This window comes from Jaculus jaculus, chromosome 2 (genome assembly GCF_020740685.1).
Source record: "Jaculus jaculus isolate mJacJac1 chromosome 2, mJacJac1.mat.Y.cur, whole genome shotgun sequence".
NCBI classification, from domain to species: domain Eukaryota; kingdom Metazoa; phylum Chordata; class Mammalia; order Rodentia; family Dipodidae; genus Jaculus; species Jaculus jaculus.
The window spans coordinates 174,435,307-174,461,306 of record NC_059103.1 but is presented as its reverse complement, the minus strand read 5'-3'; the positions used below and the strand labels follow the sequence as shown (position 1 = coordinate 174,461,306).

Below are 26,000 nucleotides of genomic sequence, written 5' to 3'. Positions count from 1 at the left end.
CCGGGGCCACCTGCTCGCTCGCGGCGCGGAGCCCGGCCTGCGGGCGGGGAGTGCTGGGGGAACCCCGGGAGCCCTTCGAGGAGTCGGAGGGAACTTTTCCCACACACCTGCGGCTCGGCGCGCGCCCCCGCCGCCCCCCGCCGCCCGCCGCGCCTCCTCACCTCCCGCGGCGCGCCCTCCGCGTCGCCGCCCGCGCCCCCTCAGAGCCCCGTCACCTCAGACGGCGCGGGGCGGCGTCCGGGACTCGAGCGGCCGCCGGGGCCGCACGGGGAGCGAGAGCTGAGCGATCCCGCGAGACTGCGGCGCCAGGTCGGGCGGGCAGGTTGGGGCTCGCGGCGGCGGCGGCGGCGAGGTTGGGGGGGGGACTGGCCCTCCGCCCGGCTCCGCCCGCCCGGCCGCCCGCCTGCCCGGCCCGGCCCGGCCCGGCCTGACGCACCGGGCCTCAGGGGACGGCCGGTCCGGGAAGCCCTGCACCTTCCTGTGGGTCACCGCAGCCCCGGCGCGCTTCTGGGACCCGAGGCGTCCACCCCAGGATAGTTTTTAAACTCTTGCAACGCACTTCCCATCGCTTTGGCAGGAGCTCCGTCCGCCGTGGCCCAAGTGACCCGAGTCTGTAACTTCCTGGCTCACTTTCCCTGGCGGGGAGGAAAGGAAAGTTACGTGAGGGAGTGTGGTCCGCACCTGGGAGGGCAGGTGGCCCTGGGCGTCGCGGCGGCTGCTCGCTGTTTCTACGGGTTTGACTGATGCAGAAACCTTAAACTTCAAAACGCCTTTAGAAGTCAGCCTGGTTGTTAAGCGCCAGCTCTGCCCCTCATCCCACGTCAGATAAATTGCCCAATCTTTCAGGGGCTTAGATTCTTCACTATTGTGGATATGAATGTGAGCCACTGAACTTCTAGAAACCATTTGACAAATGCAAAGTGACTTTTTTTTTTTTTTTCTTGTTAATGGGCATAGAACCCCGAACCTTGTGCATGATGGTAGTTACGTGCATGTTATTATTGACCTGTATTCCCAGTCTTCAGAGTCATATTAAAAGAAGGTTTATGGAGGGAATACATCCCTGATACTGAAAACTTAAAACAGGGGTAGTCATGAGCCCTAGGGGTGTAACCTCTGCTGTTGTCTGGCTAAATGTGTATATTATGCTCATCAAGCGGCCCAGTAAGCACTTCTGTTAATGTTCATACCCTAATATTAATGCTACTCTCACTTTTGGTAGAGAATCTTCTCATTTCAGATGGCAGTGACCTTGGGATGACTCAGAAGGCATCATGGTGCTGGAAAGAAGTGACCGGAGTGCTCAGTACTGCAATATTTCTATCACACTTCCAAGGCTCAGGGTCTAATGGAGAAGAGGTGGTGGAAAGAATGTAAGAGCCAAAGGAAGGGTAGGACTCCCTCCAGACACAAAATGGCCTGGATATCCATGACCTCCTCAGTGCCTGACACTACCCATACAAGAGCCTCAAAATAGGAGGAAAAGATCATGGCATCAAAATTAAAAGAGAAACTGATTGAGATAGGGAGGGGATATGATGGAGAATGGAGTTTCAAAGGGGAAAGTTGGGGGATGGAGGGTATTACCATGGGATACTTTTTATAATCATGGAAGTTGTTACTGAAAATTTGAAGAAAAAAAAAAAAAAGGAGGTTTATTAGATCAATTATGGTACCGCAGGAAAAAACTTCACATTCAGTACTTGGGATGAAGGACACCACCAAATCAGCAGAAGTCAAGAGTTCTGAAATCTGCAAAGCCTCAAAATGGGGATGAAATTGAAGAGGAGAATTCCTTACTGCTTTATCAAAAGGTTAGTACTTATGTAAAGGGAAAGAAAGTAACAGGGGAAGAAAAATCTTAATAATATTAAGAGCTGAACAACTGCAGAATAGAAAAATGGGAGGACTATTTCTCACAAAATTTCTAAGCTTCTGAATGGAAAGAATATTTTTCAGCTGAGTGTGATGGCACAGGCCTCTCATCCCAACACTTGAAAGGTTGAGGTGGGAGTATTTCCAGTTCTAGGTCAACTTGAGAAACAGAGCAACTTCAAGACAAGCCTGGGAGACCCCATCTCAAAAAAGAAAAAAATACTACAAAATAATTAAATGATCTTGCTAAAATGAATTAATAAATTATATGTAGTAGCAAATACATACTTAATTTCTTTTTACTTTTATTTGTTTATGGGGGGGGAGGATGGCACGCCAGGGCCTCCAGCTGCTGCAAGCAAACTCCAGATGCTTGTGCCACCTGTCCATGTGGCTTACATGGGTCCTTGAGGAATCGAACCTGGGTCCTTTGGCTTTGCAGGCAAGTGCCTTAAGCTTTAAGCCATCCCTCCAGCCAGCAAATAAATACCTTATTAATTGTAGAAGTATTTTATTTCATTGCTTATTCCAATATCTTTAGCTCATCACCAGCCTATGCAGAAATGTACAATAATAATTGACCTTTGATACTTTGACAACTCTCATTAAAAATACTTTTATATAGCACTTGTCCTTGTCTTTGTTGAACTGATGGACAAAGACTTAAATACAGGTGCAAAAATAAATCCTCTGTTACAACCCAGAGCTCATTGTTAAGTATGAGCTTTTGCGGCGAACCCCCTGACCAGCAGGAGAAGAACGACCAGCAAACGAAGATCCTTCTTGATCACACTTTATTGGAGAGCCTCTTGGTTAACAGGAAAGCTGATGGCTAGGGGCAAGGAGGGTAGGATTACAGCTGCTTTTATAGGGCAGAATACTACGGGGCGCCTGCTGATTGGCTGCCATAGGCTCACCCACCCACAGGAGCCACGGGATAGGCTCAGGACAAGGTGCGTCAAGCGCATGTGCAACCTCAAGCGAGGTTGGCGCCAAGGCGTTGCCTAAATAAGGAAATGTTTACCTCAAGACTGGAAGGAAGCCAGCGCCATCTTGTAATGGCGTCTGCATTGGCTCCCTACAAGCTTTGATATATATAAGAAGGAATATGGTAAAAATACTTTTATAAATTTTAAAAATATTTTTCCTTTTTTTTGAGGTAGGGTCTTGCTGTAGCTAGGCTGACCTGGAATTCACTATGGAGTCTCAGGGTGGCCTCAAACTCTTGGCAATTCTCCTACCTCTGCCTCCCGAGTGCTGGCATTAAAGGCGTGCACCTCCTCAATCAGCAAAATATTTTGTCTTTATAAAAGTACTTTTTCAGTACTTTTCAGATAGGATAGTGGAGCATACTTTATATAGCAACTCTATATGTAACTATATAGACATACAGTATGGTGTCCTGTTTCGAGCCCTTACCTGGGTCCAAATTACACAACTGTGGCAGGCCTGCTTGAGCCTACTGACCTGTTGCTGAGGCTGAAGGTTCAGAGAGCAAACTGCACTAGGTATGCCCCAACTGAAAAATGTTGATTGGGCTGAGCAGAGACACAAAAAAGAACAGAGGTGGATAGAGGAACGTTGGGGGGAAAAAAAAATTAGAACATTGGCATGGGTCCCTTCCAACCTGAAATTCTTTCCCAATCTCATCTTTCCTTAGGCCTTTAGAAGCTATACTCAGGTCCTGGAGATATGGTTTAGAAGTTAAGGTGCTTTCCAGCAAAGCCAAAGGACCCAGGTTCAATTCTCCAGTACCCACATAAATCCAGATGCACAAGGTGGCTGTGGTAGTTTGAATAGATGGCCCCCAATATATTCAGTGTTTTATTAGTTTGTAGTTTGCATCTGCAGCCACCTGGCTGGAGGCAATGTTACTGGGTGGATCTTAAGGTGTGGTGGTGGGTTTGAGATTTCAATCTAAAGATATGCAAAGTGTGCCTAGCTGGAGTTCCTGAAGTGTGCTGTGCTGTGTGGCTTTTGGGCTTTTGGCTTGTGTTTCTTTCTCTGCTTGGACCTGTGAAGGCAGGCCAGTTTCTTCTGCCATTATGAAACTTATCCTGGATCTTATGCTTCAATAAATCCCTTCCTCCATAACTGTACCTGGTCTGGAAGTTCATCTCAGCAAACCTGAAGCTGTCTTCTACAGTGGCATATGTGCCTAGATCTTGTTTGTGGTGGCTAGAGGCCCTGGCATGCCCACTCTCTGTATATATCTGTTTCTTTGTCTCTCTCAAATACATAAATAAATAAAATATTTTTTAAAAGCTATACACAGGGCTGGAAAGATTGCTTAGTGGTTAAAGGCACTTGCTTGTAAAGCTTGATGGCGTGGGTTTGATTTCACAGCACCCATGTAAAGCCAGTTGCACACAGTGGCAGAAGTATCTGGAGTTTGTCTATAGTGGCTACTGGTCCTGGCATGCTCAAATACATTCTCTCTCTATCTGCTCTCTCCTCTCTCTCAAATAAATAAAATATTAAAAAATAAACCTCTACTCAAGCTTCAAGTTCCTTCAAGTAATATATAGGAATTTAATCATGTATTGACCTGACTTAGGGGCATTTGTGAGCATGACCTAGAAGACGGTCTTTATTTAAAAATTTTCAAGTGAAGTACATATCTTTTGCTTCCTGCTCTAACTTCTAAGTGCCACAGTGTTTGTAGCATAGCAGTTAACCTTTGGGTTGCATACATTACAGTAGGCCAGAAATAACATACCTTCTAATGACTACCTCCGATATTTCTGGAAAAGTAAAATTTTCAGTGCAGTAGTAACATGACACTGTGGGATAGAACCACATACTTTAGTGACAGTTTGATGTATAATACAGCCTCATTGGAGCTCTGGTATTGTCATCTGCAAATAAAGAGATTTATAATGCTGAAGAAAAATGGCTTAAGCTCTACTAATGCTTTGAGTTACATTTTGTGTCTATGAGTTTACCCTGCTGAGTTTTGTTTTTAGTGGCTTCAATACCTACCATCTGGTCATCTTTAATATTTAATATCTATCTTTTTTTCATTTAGCAAAGCAGCCATGTTAAGTCAATTAATAGAAAGGGTATTTCCCCTCAAGCTTCAGTTTGCATCTAGAAAAGAACATCCTCCTTTGAACTTAGTGATTTGGATAACTGAATTAATTTCCTTTGATGTGTAAACCCCATTTTATATCTAGTAGTACATCATGGACTGTTAATGACTCTATGACATTGTTCAAGTGCCCTAAAAATAAATAAGATAAACTCATTTATTAGAAGAATTAATATTAAATGTAAAATGTCCACACTATCCAATGTGATCTAGATTCAATGTTAGTCATATCAAAATTTCTACTGGATTTTTGGTTTTTGAGGTAGGGTCTCCCTCTAACCCAGGATGACCTGGAACTTATTCTGTAGTCCTAGGCTGGCCTTAAACTCACAGCAATCTTCCTACCTCTGCCTTCCAAGTGCTGGGATTAAAGGCATATGCCACCATACCCAACTTTGCATTTTTAAGTAGAAAACCTAATCCTAAAATTTATATGGCACAACACAAGACTTGGAATAACCAAAGCAATCTTGAGCAAAAGAAATGAAGTTGAAAGAATCATATTACCTGATTTTTAAAGTAAACTTCAAAGTTAGGTAATCAAGACAATATTCCTGGCATTAAAAAAAGAAAAAAAAAAGATAGACCAATGGAACAACAAAGGGAGCTCAGAAAAAAATTCTATGCATATACAATAAATTTATTTTTTTGTTTTGTGTTGTTTTTGGAGGTAAGTTCTCACTCTAGTTCAGGCTGACCTGGAATTCACTATGTAGTCGCATGGTGGCCTAGAACTCACAGCAATCCTCCTACCTCTGCCTCCCAAGTGCTGGGATTAAAGGCATATGCCACCATGCCCAGCTCAATCAATTGAATTTTGACAAGGGCACCAAAAATATACAATGAGAAAAGGGCAATCTCTCAACAAGTAGAGTAGGGAAAACTTGATAGCAACATGCGAAAGAATGAGATTAGGGTCTGGGGAGATGGTTCAGTGGTTAAAGGCGCTTCCTTGCAAAGCCTATTGGCCTGGGTTTGATTCCACAGTACCTATGTAAAGCCAGATGCACAGAGTGGTACATTTGTCTGGAGTTTGATTGCAGTACCAAGAGAGGCCCTGCCACACCCATTCTCCCCTATCCTTTTCTCTTCCTTTCTCTCTGTCTCTCAAATAAATAAACATTTTTTTTTTAAAAAAGAATGAAATCGGACCTTTATCTTAATCAGATATAAAAATGAACTTGGATTGTCAGGAGTCAGGGGTTAGAGAAAATAGGGAAATGTTGGGCAAAGGATACAAACTTTTAGTTGCAAGATGAATAAGTTCTGAGGATTTAATATTCTGCATGGTAACTATAGTTAATTGTATAGTTATTGTACCCTTAAAATTGACTGAGAGAGCAGGTCTTAAATATCTCCCTTTGCCCCTATAAAGTAACTATGCCAGGTGATAGATGAGTTACTTCCTTGACTATGCTATTTTACAACATATGTAAAATCATCACATTGTAATTCTTGAATGTACATAATTTTTATTTGCCAATGTTAACTCAACAAAGCTTGGGATAGGTCGTGAAAAACAAAAGAGGAAAAATGAATAAGGAAAATACCTACTAATTGGATAAGTGTTTGCTTTTATTAGGTAGGGTATTGCTCTAGCCCAGGCTGTCCTGGAATTCACTATGCAGTCTCAATGTGGTCTCAAACTTATGGTCATCCTACAACTTCTACTTCGTAAGTGCTGGGACTGAAGGTATGGGCCACCACACCAGGCTTCAGGTGGATTTGGGGGCAGTTAACAACATTTAAAAAGAGTTGTACTGATTTCTTCTAGAAAGAGAGGAATGGTGAAAGGGAAATTGAACCTGGGCCATCGGGTTTTGCAAGCAAGTATCTTAACCACTGAGCAATCCTTCCAGCTTCCTCTTTTTTGTAAATTAGTAACACATTTATAAACTAGTTAACTTTCTTATATATCACTTTTGTAAAATTTAAATCTTTATTTATTTGAGGGGAGTGGAACATTGGGCAGCCATGAACATGTAAGTTCTCCATTGCAAAGGTTTTCAAACCAGGACAAAGCATCACAGTGTGTTTCTGTATCCTTCCTCCACTCTAGGGACCCTAGATGCCCATGCTTCATGGGAAGAGGAAATCCTTCTCCAGCATTGCTTGTCCTCCCCATTACCTTCCCCACTAGTGATGAGTGTTGTCTTTCCATCAGTGGAGTTTTCTATAATTCTTCCCCATGGATTGGATTTTCCTCATATCACTACAGTTGTAAGTAGAGTTGATCTTTAAGGTGGTTTTGGTAATTGCACTCAGGAACGACTAAAATACAATAAAATCTTGGTCCAACTTTTGTTTCTTTTTAAATATAGTTCTGGATGATCTCTTTCATTTTAATTTCTACTCAATTTTGCTACAAACCCAAAACTATTACAAAAACAAGATCTACTAGGAGAGGGAGGGAGAGAAAGACAGTGAGGGAGAAAGAGAGAGAGAAAGGAATTCTGAGAATTTCCCAGAATGGGCTAGCATCTGGCTTTTGGGTGTCCTCATTTAAATTCGGCTAATTTAAAGGGAAAGGAGGAGCTAGGAGGTTCCTATCAAGGCCTTTAAAAATATAGGTAAGGGGCTGGAGAAATGGCTTAGCGGTTAAGCGCTTGCCTGTGAAGCCTAAGAACCCCGGTTTGAGGCTGGGTTCCCCAGGTCCCACGTTAGCCAGATGCACAAGGGGGCGCACGCGTCTGGAGTTCGTTTGCAGAGGCTGGAAGCCCTGGCGCGCCCATTCTCTCTCTCTCCCTCTATCTGTCTTTCTCTCTGTGTCTGTTGCTCTCAAATAAATAAACAAATAATTTTTTTAAAATGTTTAAAAAAATATAGGTAAGAAGGACTTGAGATTGCAGGTATGCCTATAATATTAGTTAGCTAGTGGGTGAAATAAAAGAAGGTCTATGTGCATTTACCCTGCCTGGAACAGTGGGTCAAATCCCTAGCAGTGTGGAGGAGTTATAGATGAGGGTGATACAGATGAGGATTTCCACAGTCCCACATTAACTCAATGATTATTAAGTCCTACTGTGTGTAAGGGGCACTGCCTAAAGGTTCAGAGATGTGTCATTAAAAAACAAACAAACATCCACAATTGACAGGAAAATAAGGGACATTGCCTGTTCTGATGGGAAAATGAGACAAGGCAGAGGAAATTTCTAGAGAATGATGTGTTTTGCTCATGTTTCATCCAGTTTGGGAAATGGAGTTTTCATTTAAGAAATCTCATAGCACAGAGCTATATGCTGTCAGACTGTGCAGACAGTATTAGAAGAGACACATTCCTTGACTTTTTCCTGTTGGATTGGTTTTACTATGATTGAAGTGTTGGCAGTCCATTATATGCAGCAAGAAATCCAGCAATTTGAGACATCTTGTAACTGTCATGAGGTTTGGAGAAATTGTATTGGTAGGGGGGATCCTTAAAGTATTTTGGATTTGGGGCATGATTATCAGGTCTGCCTGGATCATTGTGCTCAGCATTTGACTCCCTACAAAAGCATTTTGCACACACTCACCTCCTGTGTTCTTTCTAAACCTTATTTGCAAACTCTTCCATTTTTCGGAAGGATGGAAATTCTCACGTTGGGGAACTGATTCTTTGTTGGGAAGGAACAGTTCTTCTACTTGTTCCCATGCTTTTGGTAATGAATCCTTCAAACCTTCTCTTAATCATCAGTTCTAAGTTTTAAGATTAATAGTGAGACTCCTCAAAAAAAAAAAAAAAAAAAAAAGTTAGTAGCAAAAGTGACTTTCAGGCAGGAAAAACCTGGAAAGTAAGTGAAGTATTTGGTGACCCCTAGGCTCTGTGAAGAGCATCTGGTAGAAAATGTCCGGAAATACAACTACAGGTTTGTGATTTGGTACAGTCCCTGTAAACAATTTCCCTCTTTAGGTCAGATAGCAAGAAGCAGTATTGTGTAGTTAATAGTGAGGGCTTTAGTTCTAGAGACTTCTTGAGCTCTATTCCTGGGCTGGACTTCTAACTCTGTTATCTTAGACATCTGCCATAGTTTCTGTATCTGTAAAAATCAGTTAATAATAATCATATGTTTCTCACTAGTTGTCACAAGGGTTCATTAATTTATATAATTATAATATATATATATAATTTATATAATGCATTAAGACCTCTGCTTGGCAGGTAGTAAGATTCACAATTAATGTTGGTTATTCTAGCTCCCTTAGGGAAAAACCCTGGAGACCTTCTGAAATTTAGGCATATAATAGAGGCATAAGTCATTCTGATACCATCATCAAGCATTTTCTGTATCATTTTTTCTATAGTTACCATCTTGTTGCTGGGACCCCAGAAGCAGCTTCAGGAAGGAAAGGGGTGATTTTTGGTGTACAGTTTAGAGGGGAAGTCCATCGCAGCAAGGGGAAAGCATGGCAGAAGCAGGAAGCCAGTGTCACATTGTTATATTCACAGGGAAGTAGGGAGGAAGAAAACTGCAAACCAAATTGAACTATAAATCCTCAAAGCCTGCCCTCCAGGGACACACTTCCTCCAGCAAGACTCCACCTCCTAAAGCTCCCACAACCTTCTAGAACAACACCAACAGCTATGATTTAAGTATTCAAGTATGTCCATTGTGGGGGGGCATTTTACATTCAAATCACCACACCTTCATCTCAGGAGATGCTTTCGTGAATCACACTGCAACCATTTATCACTGCCCATGTTCTTAGGTGTATTAGGTGTGCTTCTTCAGGTCTTTCTTTTGTGAGGAGATGTTAGGTGGGGTCACATTATATAGACCAGCCTTGTGGCATTCCTCTTACCTTAGCCTCCCAAGCACTGGGATTACAAGCACGTGCCATTGTGTTTGGCTTAGGTTCTTCTGGTCTTGGCAGAACTTCCTTCTGCATCTGGTTAACTAGGTGGCACTGTTTCTGGAAGTCAACTGTCTATCTGCTGGAGCACTTCCTTCCATGAAGTCACTTATCCTCTAGCAGCCTTGGGTTTGTTCACAAAGAAATATCAGGGTTTCCTCCCTCAACAGGCTGCATAGCTACTTACATCCTGACAGCTAGTCAATAGGGATGACGCTTCCAGCTCAGCTCCAGCTTGATTTCTCAGGTCCTGCAGCCCAGACATGTGGGGTCTCTAGCAATAGGGTCTTACTATCTAGTTCTAGTGGACAACCAAGAGCTTTGACAATAGCTTATAATGCTTTGGGGGCATTAAGTGCCTCCCTGACTAACAACTTACTAGAAGGTATCCTACCCCAGCAGTGAAATTTTCTTGTAACAACCTCTACGGCTCTGGACATAGCATTATTTACCTCCACAGGATATTTCTGCCCAAAATCTTTCTTTACAGCAGTTATTTTTAAAATATTCTTCTGTACTACTCAATTTAATAATTTCTTTTTCAGCATGTCTGGCAGGTGGCCATTTACCTGGAACACCTTCAAAGATGGACAGGTAACTAATTTTTAGGCAGCTTTCATTGTATGGTTCTTTGTTTTGTCCCTGTAGAGGCATCGACTCTCAGGATCTTTGAATTATAGAACTGAAGGTCATTTAGGCAATGCACTTTTTGAAGCCAGATTCTTGGACAGGAAGCTGTAGGAAGGAAGTCTGTAGTTTCCACTGATTTATTCCAGTTCTGCCTTCTAGAGCAAAAAAAAAAAAAAAAAAAACCATTGTGTATTTGTTATTTACTTGGGTTCTTTTGTCTGTTTGCTTGTTATTTTTTCGAGGTAGGGTCTCACTCTAGTCCAGGCTGACGTGGCACTCACTCTGTAAATCCTCCTACCTCTGCCTCCCTCCTGAGTGTTGGGCTCAAAGACGACCACCACCATGCCCAGCTTGTTTTCTTGGGTTAAGATCTCCTATCTCTGGATCCCTAGTGCTGGAGCTACAGGTGAGTAACTCCACTCCCTGTTCTGCTTTTCCTTTTCGTTGTTGTTGTTTATTTTTATTTATTTATTTGACAGAGACAGACAGAGAGAGAAAGAGACAGAGAGAGAGAGAGAGAGAGAGAGAGAGAGAGAGAGAGCGCGCGAGCGAGCACAAATGGGCACATCAGGGCCTCCAACCACTGCAAACAAACTCCAGATATATGCACCACCTTATGCATCTGGCTTACGTGGGTTTGGGGAATCAAGCCTTGAACTGGGGTCCTTAGACTTCACAGGCAAGCACTTAACCACTAAGCCATCTCTCCAGCCCTTTTTTTTTTTTGTTGTTGGTTTTTTTTTTTTTTAAGAGAATTTAATCAAGTCTTTCTTGGACATTATATAATAGGTACATACTCTATGCCAGACACCTATTAATCCATGTTTTTCATTCATTTATGCTTTCAGTGTCTATTAAACAGTATTCCCGGGTTAAGGACTTACCCTTGAAAGTTTCTTGAGGCTGGGCTCCACCATCAGGATGGCTCTGACTTCATTATCCTCCTGCCTCATCATCCCAAATTGAGTTTGTCACCACACTCATCCTAACATGATTAGCATGGGGTTTCACTTCTATGTGAATCAAAGCCTCATTTTACTACTTGCTGACTGTATGACTAGGGAAAGTTATTTAATTTCCCTAATGCTTAGTTTCTTCATCTGAAAAATAAGCATAATTATTCCTCTTTCACACAGCAATTGTGATAATTAAATGAAATAGCAAATATAAAGTGCCTGGCTTATAGTAGGCACTCAGTTAATAACAGCTCTCACTACATTATTACTGCTTTTATTATTGTTATTAAGGGATGGTTACCACCCTCAGTATTTCAGTATGTGATCTCACTGTCTCCTAGGGTCTCAAATTATTCTCCATGGCTTGGCAATGCTTCCTTATTAGACTGTAGTATTCTGCATAGATAATAAAATATAGTGCCATGGTTGGGATAAATGGCTTTTACACTCTGGGATTTTTTTTTTTTACATATCTGGGATTGAATTCTGGCTCAGCTATTTACTATGAGTTTTAAGCCTCAGTTTACAGATCTGCAAAATGAGGGTAGCCCTTTTAGGGTTCCTCCCTGCCCCAGGAAACTCTTCTGCTTTCATATTTCAATAAAGGTTTGTTGGGCTGGAGAGATGGTTTAGTGGTTAAGCGCTTGCCTGCAAAGCCTAAGGACCCAGGTTCGATTCTCCAGGTCCCTCGTAAGGCAGATGCACAAGGGGGCACATGCATCTGGAGTTCGTTTGCAGTGGCTGGAGGCCCTGGAGCACCCATTCTCTCTCTCTTTCTCTTTCTGTCTGTCTGTCTCTCTCTGCCTCTTTCTCTCTCTCTGGCTGTTGCTTTCAAATAAATGAATAAATAATAATTTTAAAAAGATTTGTTTTCTTGCCCTTAAAAAAGCAATAGATCAGCCCGGTGTGGTGGTGCATGCCTTTAATCCCAGTGCTCAGAAGGCAGAGGTAGGAGGATTGCTGTGAGTTCAAGGCCACCCTGAGACTACAAAGCGAATTCCAGGCCAGCCTGGGCTTGAGTGAGACCCTACCTCGAAAAACAAAAACAAAACAAAGAAAAAAAAATCAATAAACCTGCAAAATAAGAAAAGTCATCTTTGTTAGCATTGGCATGAGAATTACATAGACGAATGTGCCTAAGACCCTTACCAAAGTGCTGTCACTCAGGACTTCCTGCACTGCCCGCTCTGCACCCTGTAGAAACTATAAACGTTTTTCCCAGTGTATTTTCATTGCCTATATCACGGTGTCATAAAAAGAATCAAAAGAAAATTGGGCCAAGTCACTCCAGCTCTTGCAGCCTTCCCACAATGCACAAGGAAGGGGACAAATACTGTGGTGCCTAAGCTTCCGGAACTTGCAGCTCCAGTAACCCGTGGCTCACTTTCTTCCTTATTAGTTTTTTGTTGTTGTTGTTGTTTGTTTGTTTTGGGTTTTTGGAGGTAGGGTTTCACTCTAGCCCAGGCTGACCTGGCATTCTGGAATTCACTATGTCTCAGCGTGGCCTCCAACTCTTGGCAATCCTCCTACCTCTGCCTCCAGAGTGCTGGGATTAAAGGTGTGCACCACCACGCCTGGACTTTTTTACTTTTATGCAGAGAGTCCATGAAAATGAAAATTCAAAGTCTTTCCAGATGAAGTAATCCCATAAATATAACCATCTCGACTCTCCAGATTTGCCAAGACTCTCCATCCTCGCTGACCAAGTATGGCTGTCTGGAAAGTCAAATCTGGGGAGAAAGTGCCCGCTTTGGTGCAGGCGTTGTGCTGGAGTTTCGTGAGGTGCCAAGCAGAGCGTCGGGCTTCCCCGCAGCTGTACCTGAGAGGACAGGCAGCTAGGTACTATGTTTTGAAAAAAGCATTAACTAATGGCCAGAGGCTAATTTCCTTTTGCTGGATTAAATGCTGATCAGAGGTAGGAAGGAAGATTGGAGACAATTACTTATTTCCATCATCCAAGGGTGCCAGAATGTCTTTTTTCTGTTTTTTTATAAACAGCTCGAGTCTTGGCAAATGATTCCCTTCACAAAAGCTCGACAGACATGATGTGTAGGTCTAACAGGAGGGAGAGAAGACTGCAGAACAATGGGTCTTGTGATGCTTTAATTTGTTTGTTTGTTTTTAAGCGTAAGAAAAGAGCTCTCACTAGCATTAATTGGGCATGCACAGGAAAAACACGTGACCTTGCCTGGCTTTGGTAAGAAGCCTGCTGTGCCTCTGGCCCTGTCATCACTTCTCACTAATAACAGCCAGTGGGGCTGCATGTGGGCTAACCTTACTATTGTGGATTACATTTAGAACCCAACATTCCCCCTTTTATGTTTGCCCTTTCCTCCGCGGGCTCCTTTGTATATTACTGTTGCAGTCCAGTTTGCATTGCTGGTAGAAATCACCCAACCAAGAGTAGCTTCTGGGAAAAAGAGGTTTATTTTGGCTTACAGGCTTAAGGGGAAGCTTCACGATTACAGGGGAAAACGATGATATGAGCAGAGGGTGGACATCACCCCCTGGCCAACATAAGGTGGACCATAGCAACAGGAGAGTGTGCCAAACACTGGCAAGGGGAAACTGGCTTTAATACCCATAAGCCTGCCCCCAACAATACACTCCCTCCAGGAGGTATTAATTCCCAAATATCCATCAGCTGGGAACCTAGCATTCAGAACACCTAAGTTTATGGGGGACACCTGAATCAAACCACCACAGTTACCTAGAAATGTTCTGTATCTACCCATGTGGTTGAGCAATGAAAATACAGTTAGCGTTCTCTGCCCCAGTGAGGGGATCACCTCATTCCCAGGTGTGTCTTATCAACACTGTTTCTACTAGGACCAAAATGGTCCTTTAACACGTTACAAGGATGAGTCTGTCTTGTGAAATTTCCATTCTTTCAATATTGTTCTCAAAGCAGCTGGCAACACATAGGCCGTATCAACATTATTTGCATAAGAGATGAGTTTCCAGGTCCTAGAATAAGAAAGCAGAAGAGACTGTGGGAGAGGCAGCTTGGTTTGGCACAAAAGATGACATTTCATAATAAATTAAGTCTCTGTAATGTATTAGAACTACTACAAAAACATTTGTAAGTGCATATGTATCTCTTATCTTTAAGAATTTGATAAGGAAAAGTCAGGGGTAAATATACAGTGTAATGTATTATGACTAAAGCCTCTTATCATATCATAGTGGTGTCAAAAAAATCCAGCTGGAGAGATGGCTCAGCAGTTATTAATACTTCCTGTGCAAGTGTGAGGGCCTGAGGAGAACTTGAGAGACTGAGTTCCATTCCTGAACACCCCTGAACACCTGGGCATGGCACACGCATCTGTAACCCCAGTCCCATAGCAGAGCAGATACCCAAGGGTGCCCAGAGCTCATGAAAAAGCAGCAAGCTAAGGGATCCATAAAAGACTCAGGCCCAAATGGGAACTGATTGGAAGAGTGATGGAGTGGGACAGCTAACAATCTCCGCATACTTACACAAGATGCTGATGCACATGTACACCACACACACACACACACACACACAAATTACAAAACAATCATGGGGCTGGGGAGATGATTCAGTGGTTAAGAGTGTTTGCCACTTAAGCATGAGGGTGTTTCTAGCCAGAAACCACCAAGTTCCACCCAGAGCCCATGTAAAAAGGTAGGGGTGGCCATGCACGTGTGCAACTCCAGTCCACAAGGGAAGGCAGAGAATCACTGGGGTTCATTGACCAACAGTGGCTCTAAGGAAGAAACCCCTGTCTCAAAGAAATATGTGAATGAATGATAAAAGAGGGACATCTCCTGTGGCCTTCACATACATGCACATGGGACACACACATCTACACACAAGCATACATGTGCATATACCACACACACATGCACACACACACACATACACATCCACATATACCACACACATAAAATCACTTTTGGGAATGAAAATGTAAACAGTAAAAATAAAAAATTATATGATTGTGTATTGCAGTTATCTTCTCATTGCTGGGGAAAACACTGACCAGAAGCAGCTTATGGGACAGAAGGGTTTCTTTCAGCTTACAGGAGAAGCTCTGTCATGATGGAGGAACCTGGCTTGCCACAGCACACATCCATTGCAAAGAGGGAGAAAAGCCAATACCACCAAGTACAAGCTGACTCAGGAAACCTAGTAGGGCTGGACTCAAAATCTGTCCCCAGTGACACCTTCCTCCAGGAGGGCTCTGCCTGCTGAATACTTAAGTAGGAAGCTTAATCTTAATCAAAAATACCTAAGACTGCGCTGGAGAGATGGCCCAGTGGTTAAGGCACTTGCCTTCAGAGCTTCATGACTCCAGTACCCATTTAAAGCCAGATGTACAAAGTGGCAGATGTATCTGGAGTCCATTTGAAGTGGTGTCCATTCTCTCTGTCTCAAAAAATACCTAAGATGCCATGCGTGGTGGCACACACCTTTAACCTCAGCACTTGGGAGGCAGAGGTGAGAGGATTGCTGAGAGTTTGAGGCCACCCTGAGACTACAGAGCGAATTCCAGGTCAGCTCTGAGTTAGAGCAAGACCCTACCTTGGAAAACCAAAAATAAACAAACAAATAAATAAAATTATTTAAAAAGTACCTAAGACTATGCAGACATTACAATAAAACTGTATCTGGAGTTCATTTGCAGTGGCCGGAGGGCCTGGTGCACCCATTCTCTCTTCTATCTGCTTACAAATAAATAAAGAAATAAATATATTTTAAAATACCTAAGACTATGAGGACATTACATTCAAATCAGCACACTGTGTCAGATACAACAAACATTTTGATACTATTATAAATTTCTGTAGCATATGATAATTACTTCAGTATTTCATAGGAATAGGGCAATATTCCTGTGAGAATTAAGTCAAGCAAAAACACAATCCATATGATAAGAATGATAAAGTGGTCATTTGCTAGACAAAGGATAATATGACAAGGAAAAAGAGGGGAGATGGGCCAGCAGTTAAAGATGCTTGCTTGCAAAGCTTGCCAGCCCGGGTTTGATTCCCCAGTACTTATGTAAAAGCCAGATGTACTAAGTGGTACACGCATCTGGAGTTTCTCTGCAGTGACAGAAGGCCCTGGCATGCTCATACACTCTCTGTCTCTCTTTCTTTCAAACAAATGAATAAATATACATTTTAAAATATTTTTTGTTTATTTTATTTATTTATTTGAGAGCAACAGAGAGAGAGAGAGAGAGAGACAGAGTGAGAGAGAGGAGAAATAGAATGGGCGCACCAGGGCCTCTAGCCACTGCAAATGAACTCCAGATGCGTGCGCCCCCTTGTGCATCTGGCTAACGTAGGTCCTGAGGAATCGAGCCTCAAACCGGGGTCCTTAGGCTTCACAGGCAAGCCCTTAACCGCTAAGCCATCTCTCCAGCTCAAAATAAATATATTTTAATAAGGAAGAAAATGTATAGCAAATAGATTCACAGACTCAAAGCTAAAGAAACATTTCAAGATAGATTAGACTCTTATCTTTCCATAATTTTATGTACGTTACCTCCTCCCCCCACGATCAACGTTTGTGAAATATTTATTTTGAGAATAATTATAATGAATATTTATGAGCTAACTACCATGAGTCAGACATCTGTGGAACGGGTGCCTCTTCTTGTTTAATTCCAACAATGACTCCATAATTGTAGGAGGTCACTTTATTTGTATATTGTTTTGTTGAGGCAGAGTCTCACTCGCTGTGTAGCAGACACTGGCCTGGAATTCAGTATGCAGTCTAGCCTGGGCTCAAACCAATGATTCCCTTGCCTCAGCCTCCTAAGTGCTGAGATCATAGGTACATGGTCCATCATACCCAGGTCTATCATTACCATTAAAAATTTATTTATTTATTTATTTGAGAGAGAGGCAGAGAGAAAGAGAGAGAGAGAATGGGGATGTCTGGGCCTCTAGCCATTGCAAACGAACTCCAGACACACGTACCACTATATGCATCTGGCTTACATAAGTACTGAGGAATCGAACCTGGGTCATTAGACTTCACAGTCAAGTGCCTTAACCTCTAAGCCATCTCTACAGCCTCTGCCATTACCATTTTTATAAATGGCTTCTGGAAATTGTGTAACTTGCCCAAGATTATAAAGCTAGTGAATGGCAGAGTCAGAATGGGAGCCCAGTCTGTTCGCGCACTGTTCATCCACCAGTCACTTGGCTGCTTGCTCTTAGCTCCAGTGTGTCCCTTCCACAATCCACTGCACATCTCATCCTTGGTCTGTATAGTTCTGAGTGGAACCCACCATAACTTAAAACTAAACTAAAATTCAGTTCCTCAGTCAGGCCAGCTATATTTCAAGCACTCAAGAGTCCCCAAGTGACTAGTGCTATGGTTTATAGATTGATTCTGTCAGTTCAGGAGGTTTTTCTGGACAGAACTGGATTCAAGACCTGGAAAACATTCCCCCCCCACCTTTTTTTTTTTTTGGTTTTTCGAGGTAGGGTTTCACTGTAGCTCAGGCTGACCTGGAATTCTCTATGTAGTCTCAGGGTAGCCTTGAACTCAAGGTGATCCTCCTACCTCTGCTTCCCAAGTGCTGGGATTAAAGACATGCACCACCATGCCCGGCTCCTTTTGGCAGTTTTTTTGTGTTTGTTTTTGTTTTGTTTTTCGAGGTAGGGTCTCACTCTGGTCCAGGCTGACCTGGGATTAACTCTGTAGTCTCAGGGTGGCCTTGAACACATGGCGATCCTCCTACCTCTGCCTCCCGAGTGCTGGGATTAAAGGCATGCGCCACCACGCCCGGCTCCCTTTGGCAGTTTTAACAGCAGTGACAATGAGTCACAGCAGCTGGTGGTCAGTGGGTGGCAGCAACAAAAGCCTCAGGCAGTCAGTAATAGGGACAAATGCCTGATGAGCCTTGAGATGTCACTTTCTTTCTTTTTCTCTAGCTTTAGAGTGGTAGCACGTTCCTCGGATGCTAACTTCTCAACCTGTCCTGGTTTTTGCTTCTTCAGCCCTTCCAGAATGTTTCTAACTATTCCTTCTAGTATATCTTCCATTTGAAACACTTAAGAGTATAGCCAGGTGTGGTGGTGCACACCATTAAGCCCAGTACTCTGGAGGCAGAGGTAGCAGGATTGCGTGAGTTCAAGACCATCCTGAGACTACATAGTAAATTCCAGGTCAGCTGGACTAGAGTGAGATCCTATCTGGAAAAACAATACAAAAATTTTAACAAAGAGAAATGCTTAGAGCATTTTGTACCAGATTCTAAGTTCTTAACTCATAAGCTATGGACATAAGGAAATGAAAACTTAAGATTTAAGCTTCAAAACTAGAGTGATCATTTAGTTAGAATGATTGCCTAAGTAGTTAAAAATACTTTGGGAAGAAATATACAATTATTTTTTAATATGACAAACATTATTTACATAATTGAAAAATATTTAATTTGAAGTCACAGATATGCCCTTGAATTTTACTCTCATCTTACATTTTTATTTACCTACCTAAAATCAGATTTTTAGGAATGCTAAACCAATTAATTAGGCTTATTCCATGATTAATTAGCTGACCTTAGGCCTGACAAAAAAACTTATATCTACTCTTTTTAACATATTAATTAATTTATTATATTAAGTAAATATACTCTTTTAAAAAAAATTGAGATAGTAAGGGAAAGAGAGAGAGAATGGGCATGCTACAGCCACCTGCCACTGTAAATGAACTCCAGGGAATTGAACCCAGGCCAATGGGCTTTGCCAGCACCTTTAATATTGAGCTACCTCTCCCGACACTAAATATATTCTTACTATATTTAATATAGAAATAAAGCCACCCTATAATGGTTAAAAGAGTTGAGAATGAAAAAGCAGGAAAGAGTCTAGATGAGATCTTTCCTATTGCTTTTGAAGTGACCCTTTCCATGGTAAAAGAACTTTGAACACTGACTTTCTATTTATTTGTGCTCCTTCCACCAACTGCTGATCAGGGAAGGAAAAAGCACAGGAGGGTGAGGCAGGACTTCCAAAATGATGGCGCAAACGCTTCGGCTGATCTTGTTACCACTAGAAAAGCAATGCTACTTGTGAAAAAAAATTTAGTTTTTCAGTACTGAGGACTGAAGTTAGGGCCTTGCACTTGTTAGGTAAGATCTTTTCTACTGAACTAAATCCACAACCCCCCAAATATTTCTAAAAATCACTTAAAGTCCCTGAAAATTATTTGTTGTGGTTTAGATATGAAAGACACTCCGGCCCCCCCCCCACAAAAGGCCAATGCATTGAAGGCTTGGTCCCCAAATGCATTAAGGAAAGGTGACCGGATTATGAGGTTGCTAACTTTATCAATGGATTAATCCAGTAATGGGTTTGTGGCTGAGTGAGTTATTAGGAGGTTGGGGTTTGCCTGGAAGAATTTGATTACATGAGGGTGTGTGGCTTTGAAGGGTATAATCTGGTCTCTTCCTTTCTTTCACTTTCCTAGCTACCATGGGGTGAGCAACTTTATATTTCACCATGGCCTAGAAACACAGAGCTATGGGACCATGAGCCGAAACCATAAGCAAAAACTAGAGTCTTCCTTCCTTAATGTTTTTTTCTGAGGTTTTTGTAACAGTAATGAAAAATGAATACAAAGCAGGTGTGGTGACTCACTCCTCTAATCCCAGCATTCAGGAGGCTGAGGTAGGATGATCACCATGAATTTGAGACCAGCCTGGGCTACAGAATGAGTTCCTTTTTGTTTGTTTGTTTTGTTTTTGTTGTTGTTTTTCAAGGTAGGGTCTCACTCTAGTCCAAACTGACCTGGAATTCAATATGTAGTCTCAGGCTGGCCTTGAACTCATGGTGATGGGATTAAAGGTGTGAGCCACCATGCCCAACTCCAGAATGAGTTCTAAGTCAGCCTAGGCTAGGGTGATACATTGCTTCAAAAACATTAAAAAACAACAACAACAACAAATGAATAAATTGGCTAAAGAGTTTATGCAATGATAAACAGTTAATCAAGAAAATCTTCTAGATTTCTTTTACCCTTAGGTCTAAAATTAGCCTCTTGTAGATAGTATGTAGTTACATTTTGGCTTTCAAATATTCATTCAGCTGATCTATGCATTTTTCTTGGTGTACTTAATCCATTTATATTTAAAGTAATTACTAGTGGACAGTGACTTGCAAATTTAACATTTGTTACTTGTTGCTTTTTTGGTTCTGTTCACCCCTTGCTACCTTTTTCTTTGGTACTTTGTTTCTTTTTCTTGCTATTTTTTGTTATATGCACTTAGTTTTGGTTGGCTCTACCAATCTACCAGATTTTTTTTTTTCTGTTTTTTCAAGGTAAGGTCTCACACTAGTCCAGGCTGACCTGGAACTCACTATGTAGTCTCAGGGTGGCTTCAAACTCATGGCAATCCACCTATGTCTGCCTCCCATGTGCTGGGATTAAAGGTGTGCACCACCACACCCGGCCAATCTACTAGATTTTTATAAAGAACAATAGCAATTTGTGGCATGTGGGCTACAACCAGTTATACTGATATTTTTACTTTCACCATCTTAATCTTCTGAAAACTATTCCCCAACTTTGGAACTACATTTTACAGGAAAGACTACCAGCCACTGAATTTGGAAGACTCTTCTTCAGTTTCTCCCATAAAGCTTTTAATTATTCCAACACATTACACTTACTTGTTTGTGGATCTGTTGTCTCCAGAGATACCTTGAAAGCAGGTCAGTTAATTATACCTCTCTGTATGCCTGGTTCTTTGCACAGGGGCTGGCAAACAGTAAAAATTCACAGCATTGCTTGAATTGATGAATGAATGCTGTGGTTCATGAAACACATCCATTTTTTTAGCATCAACATGTTTTACATAGCAAATTTTTATTCAAAAATGCTTGTCATGACTAATTTAAAAATGCATTAATTTAAAATATTTATTTCTTTATTTGAAAGCAGAGAGAGAAGAGAGATGGACCAAGACAATGGGTGTGCCGGGGCCTCCAGCAAAGCAACTCCAGATGCATGTGCCACTTTGTGCATTTGGCCTTATGGGGACATTAGGGCATTGAACTCAGCTTGTTCTGTTTTGTAGGCAAGTGCCTTAACCACTGAGCCATCTCTCCAGCCTACCTGCCTTAATTTTATATTCATCCTGCTTGTCTCAACTTCATCAATTTTTCAGGAACTTCCAGCAGATGCACCAATGAATACTGTCATGGGACTGAATTAGGAGTTGGTTGATGTTTTCAACATGAACTTAAAAGTCAAAATTAATAAACCTTCCTTAGTTCAGGTAATAATGATAATAATAATAACTAATGTTTAGTTGGCAATTTCCCATTTATAAAGTGCTCTTAAAGTCTTTGCCTCAAATTCTGTCAGTTTTTTAAAAACATTTTATTTATTTATTTCAGAGAGAGGAAGAGAGAGAGAGAGAGAGAGAGAGAATGAGAATGGGTACACCAGGTCCTCTAGGCACTGCAAACAAACTCCAAACAAATGTGTCATCTTGTGCATCTGGCTTACATGGGTTCTGGGGGATTGAGCCTGGGTCCTTTGGCTCTGTAGGTAAGTGACTTAACTGCTAAGCCATCTCTTTAGCCCATATATGTTTCAGGGGGAAAAAAAGAACAACTCCTGTGTCCTAAAAGTAAAAAGCCGAGCATGATAGCACACACCTTTAATCTTAGCACTTAGAAGGCTGAGGTAGGAGGATGGCCTTGAGTTCAAAGCCAACCAGGGTCTGCAGAGTCAATTCCAGGTCAGCCTGGGCTAGAATGAGACCTTGCCTCAAAAAAAAAAAAAAAAAAGAAAAAAAAAAAAAAAAAAAGAAAGAAAGAAAGAAAAGCAGAATTACTGGTTGTCCCACAATGAGATGAAAAATATAGGACAAATAAGATGGTTGCATATTGTGAAAGAAATCTTACATGTTTGAATTGCTAAAATTAAGATATTTTTCTAAAAGTTGAACACTAATATAAAAAACATAACTGTGGGAAGTTAAAATTTGGTTTCTTTTACTAAATAATCAATGCTTTTTGGAGAATGGATCTGCTCACTGAACCCAGAGATGCTGTTTGGTCAGACTAGCTGGCCAGGAAGCCCCTAGGTGTCATGCCTGGTTAGAGACTGCCCTTGAGCCCCTGAGGAAGGGACTATATTAAGTTCTTTGCAATACCTACAATTAGTAAAGATTTGGGTCCTCCAGCTTTGGTTTACACACCTGTTGGAGACCAAGGTGAAGTGGACTAGGGAAAGCTTCGCTAGAAGTAGATAACATGTTAGATGTGGACAGTGTCTCCTGAGATGTTGAGCAAGACTCCCCATCATAATGAGCCAACTTTTCTTTGTGTAAACCTTTTACTTAACAGGATTATACCTGCAAGCACACCTCTAGACATTTGTTTTAATTTTGAAAAGGTTCTGCTGGGTTGAAAGACTAGAGATACGCAGAAGTAGAAATGAGTAATCGTGTACTCAAACATACTTCCACTCACAACATGTGAGGACTTGTATGTAAAAGGCATTGCAATAAGAAGGGCAAGTGTGGCAGAAGGGAAAAGCAGAAGTAAAAACAAAAGAACTTCAATGTGTTGTGTCTCAAAGCCTTGTATATAGCTGGATGGCTGAGAAGTTTCTAGTGGGATAAGAATTCAGGTTTGAGAAGAAAATAAAAAGGCTTGTGGTGACTCCCTCACCTCATAAGATTGGAATCTCGCAGAATAATAATCAAGTTTATACAAAGAAGGTAAGCTGCAATTCTTGCAGGTCAGCATAAAACTTTTTAAATTTATTAATATATATTTTTATTTTTAAGGAAATAATATTCAAGATCTATTTTAATTATTATTTTTTTTAATTTCAGAGAAAGAGAGAATTTGTGCACCAGGGCCTCAGTCACTGATATCCAACTTCAGATGCTTGCGCCACCTAGTGGGCATGTGCCGCCTTGCTCTTGCCTCAACTGTGCATCTGGCTAACATGGGATCTGGAGAGTCGAACCTGGATCCTTTGGCTTCTCAGGCAAGCATTTTAAGTGCTAATCCTTTTCTCCAGCCCAACATTTATTTTTTGACAGAAAGCATCATCAGGTAAAACTATAGGGGTGTCTCTAAGCCACCCATTCATTCACAAGATGTGATTAGTTCAGTGAGAAAGCCATGGGCCATAATTTTATATACATATATATAATTTTGGCATATGTGTGTGTTTAGAGTATATGATGTATGTGTGTGGGTGGGTAGGTGGGGATATGTGGTTCAGAGGCCAGAAGAAAACACGAGGTGTCCTCCCTTATTGCTGTGTGTCTTTGAGGTTCACTGAACCCAGAAATGCTGTTTTGTCAGACTGGCTGACCAGGAAGCCCCAGCAATTTTCTAGTGTCTTAATGTTACATGTGTGTGGGGCCAGGCCCAGCTTTTTGTTTGTTTGTTTAAAAATTTTTTTGGGGGGGAGTCTGGAGAGATGGCTTAGCGGCTAAGTGCTTGCTTGTGAAGCCGAAGGACCCCGGTTCAAAGCTTGATTCTCCAGGACCCACGTTAGCCAGATGCACAAGGGGACTCACGCATCTGGAGTTCGTTTGCAGTGGCTGGAGGCCCTGGCATGTCCATTCTCTGTCTCTGTCTCTGTCTCTCTCTCTCTCTCTCTCTTTCTCTCTCTCTCTCTCTCTCTCTCTCTCTCTCTCTCTCTCTCTCTCTCTCTCTCTCTCTCTCCCTCTCCCTCTCCCTCTCCCTCTCCCTCTCCCTCTCTCTGCCTCTTTCTCTCTCTGTCACTCTCAAATAAATAAATAAAAATGAACAAAAAAATTAAAAAAATTTTTTTTGATGGGTGTGTCTGAGGCCTGGTGGGATTTGAGGACGCAGGGCAGACGGATGGACGAACGTCCTGCTGGGCGCGGGAGGCGCCTGGCGGGGATAGCGCTGGGCCGGGAAGCAGAAGTCGTGGTTCTACTAACCAGTACCTGCTGGTCAGGCGCTGGACGTGCTGGAGCCCTGGGAGCCGACCGTGTTCCATTCGATGCTGGTTTCCATCGTGGGCATGGCGCTGTACACTGGCTACGTCTTCATGCCCCAACACATCATGGCAATACTACACTACTTTGAAATTGTACAGTGACGAAGATGTGGCCAGGATCAGAGGTTCCCGGGGAAGACCCACCCGATGAAGTTGGAGTGAGACGTCATCAGAAAACTACTGGCTGTCACAACCACCCTTACTCCTACAAAGACTAGGCTCCATGAGGGGAGCAGGAGAACCATTCTGACTCATGTATCACATTCTTTATTTTTAATTTTACAAGAGGCTCTTCTACAGTAGTTTTTGTCTATTTTAACCTTGTAGTCATTTGTACTTTGGTATCAGTATTTTCTTAACCTTTGTGACTGTTTCAATAAAACCCTGTGAAAGCGTTTCTTAATGCCACTTTGAGTATATCTTAATTGCCTTCTATTTTTAAGACGCCAGGTCATCTATTATATGGCATATACGGCTGCCTAGACATATTTCTACTCTTGACCAAAGTTTTGTAAGAAACAATACAAGATTTGGGGAGGGGGCAGGAAGACATTTTATTGAGAACTATGTACACAAGACTTCTCTGTAAGCTTGAACTCAGGAGGACATTAGCCTCTTAACAGCTTTTGCTCTAAACTATTAACATGTTTCTTAGTCTGGAAGAAGTAAAGATCTTGCTAAAATTAATATAAAGAACATTTCATCTTTTAAATATTTAATTTTTTAAAAATTTTTTTGTTCATTTTTTATTAATTTATTTGAGAGTGACAGAGAGAGAGAAAGAGACTGAGAGAGAGAGAGATTGAGAAAGGGCGTGCCAGGGCTTCCAGCCACTGCAAACGAACTCCAGATGCGTGTGCCCCTTGTGCATCTGGCTAACGTGGGACCTGGGGAACCGAACCTCGAACCAGGGTCCTTAGGCTTCACAGGCAAGCGCTTAACCGCTAAGCCATCTCTCCAGCCCCAAAATATTTAATTCTTATGTGGATTTATTTACAGGAAACTTAGGTGGGGATTCTTGAGCCAGTGGGTGTTTGGTTAAGTGGCATTATTACGTAATGCTTAGATACACTGTAGACTTTTTAATAGAAGGCAAATCAGTTTCCTCTGAGGCACTGTTAACAGTGTATGTACTTAAAATTTAATTTTATGATTGTAACAGGTGCTGTAGATGCATTTGCACATTGTGATGGATGTGATGAAATGGATTGTTAAATCTGTAGCAAAAAGAAATGTAATCTTGGTTTAAATCCTTTCAATCTTTGTATTTTTTAAAAGATTTTTATTTCTTAGATGTAAAATGACTACCTAATTTTTAATGTAAGCTCACAAAATTCAAAGAGAATAAAACTTAAAAATTTTTTTTTGACTTTTGTTTTTTACTAAAAACATATTTTGCATGGATACATCATGGGTTGGTGCCATCTTTTCCTGCCTTCCTGCCCCCATTCTCAGTGAGGTTGCTGGTATTCCCCATAGGGTTGTGTAAGCCCAGCTTTTTACATGAGTACATGTGTAAATAGAACCTAGAGCAAACAAGGCACGTTCATAGGCTGGCATGTTTACATGTCAGCTGCACTTGCCCTCTGAGCTACTTCCCCATCCCTTAAATTTATTTATTTATTTTGATTTT

The 26,000-nt window shown here is 41.8% G+C and overlaps 1 protein-coding gene, 1 long non-coding RNA gene and 1 pseudogene across 5 annotated transcripts in view; 2 read left to right on the top strand and 1 right to left on the bottom strand.

The window, feature by feature from the left end:
- Fzd6 (frizzled class receptor 6) overlaps positions 1-702 on the bottom strand; it is a 44,279-nt gene extending 43,577 nt beyond the window's left edge. The window contains exon 1 of one of the 3 annotated variants that reach the window (XM_045143988.1): positions 682-702. The gene's annotated coding sequence lies outside the window, so the exon portion shown is untranslated. Of the gene's footprint in view, positions 1-161; positions 219-559; positions 581-681 lie in introns of those variants that run through there. The other 2 variants (XM_045143989.1, XM_045143987.1) reach the window with 2 other exon arrangements.
- Positions 703-2,498: 1,796 nt separating this feature from the next.
- Positions 2,499-2,633, top strand: LOC123459165 (annotated as a pseudogene).
- An 8,048-nt stretch (positions 2,634-10,681) lies between these two features.
- LOC123458793 lies at positions 10,682-25,079 on the top strand. 2 transcript variants are annotated; one of them, XR_006635786.1, is made up of 4 exons: positions 10,682-10,832; positions 20,955-21,081; positions 21,537-21,647; positions 24,326-25,079. It is a non-coding gene; the product is annotated as an uncharacterized LOC123458793 (long non-coding RNA). The 2 variants fall into 2 exon arrangements; XR_006635787.1 differs by lacking the exon at positions 24,326-25,079 and adding an exon at positions 23,220-23,279.
- Positions 25,080-26,000: the final 921 nt, after the last annotated feature.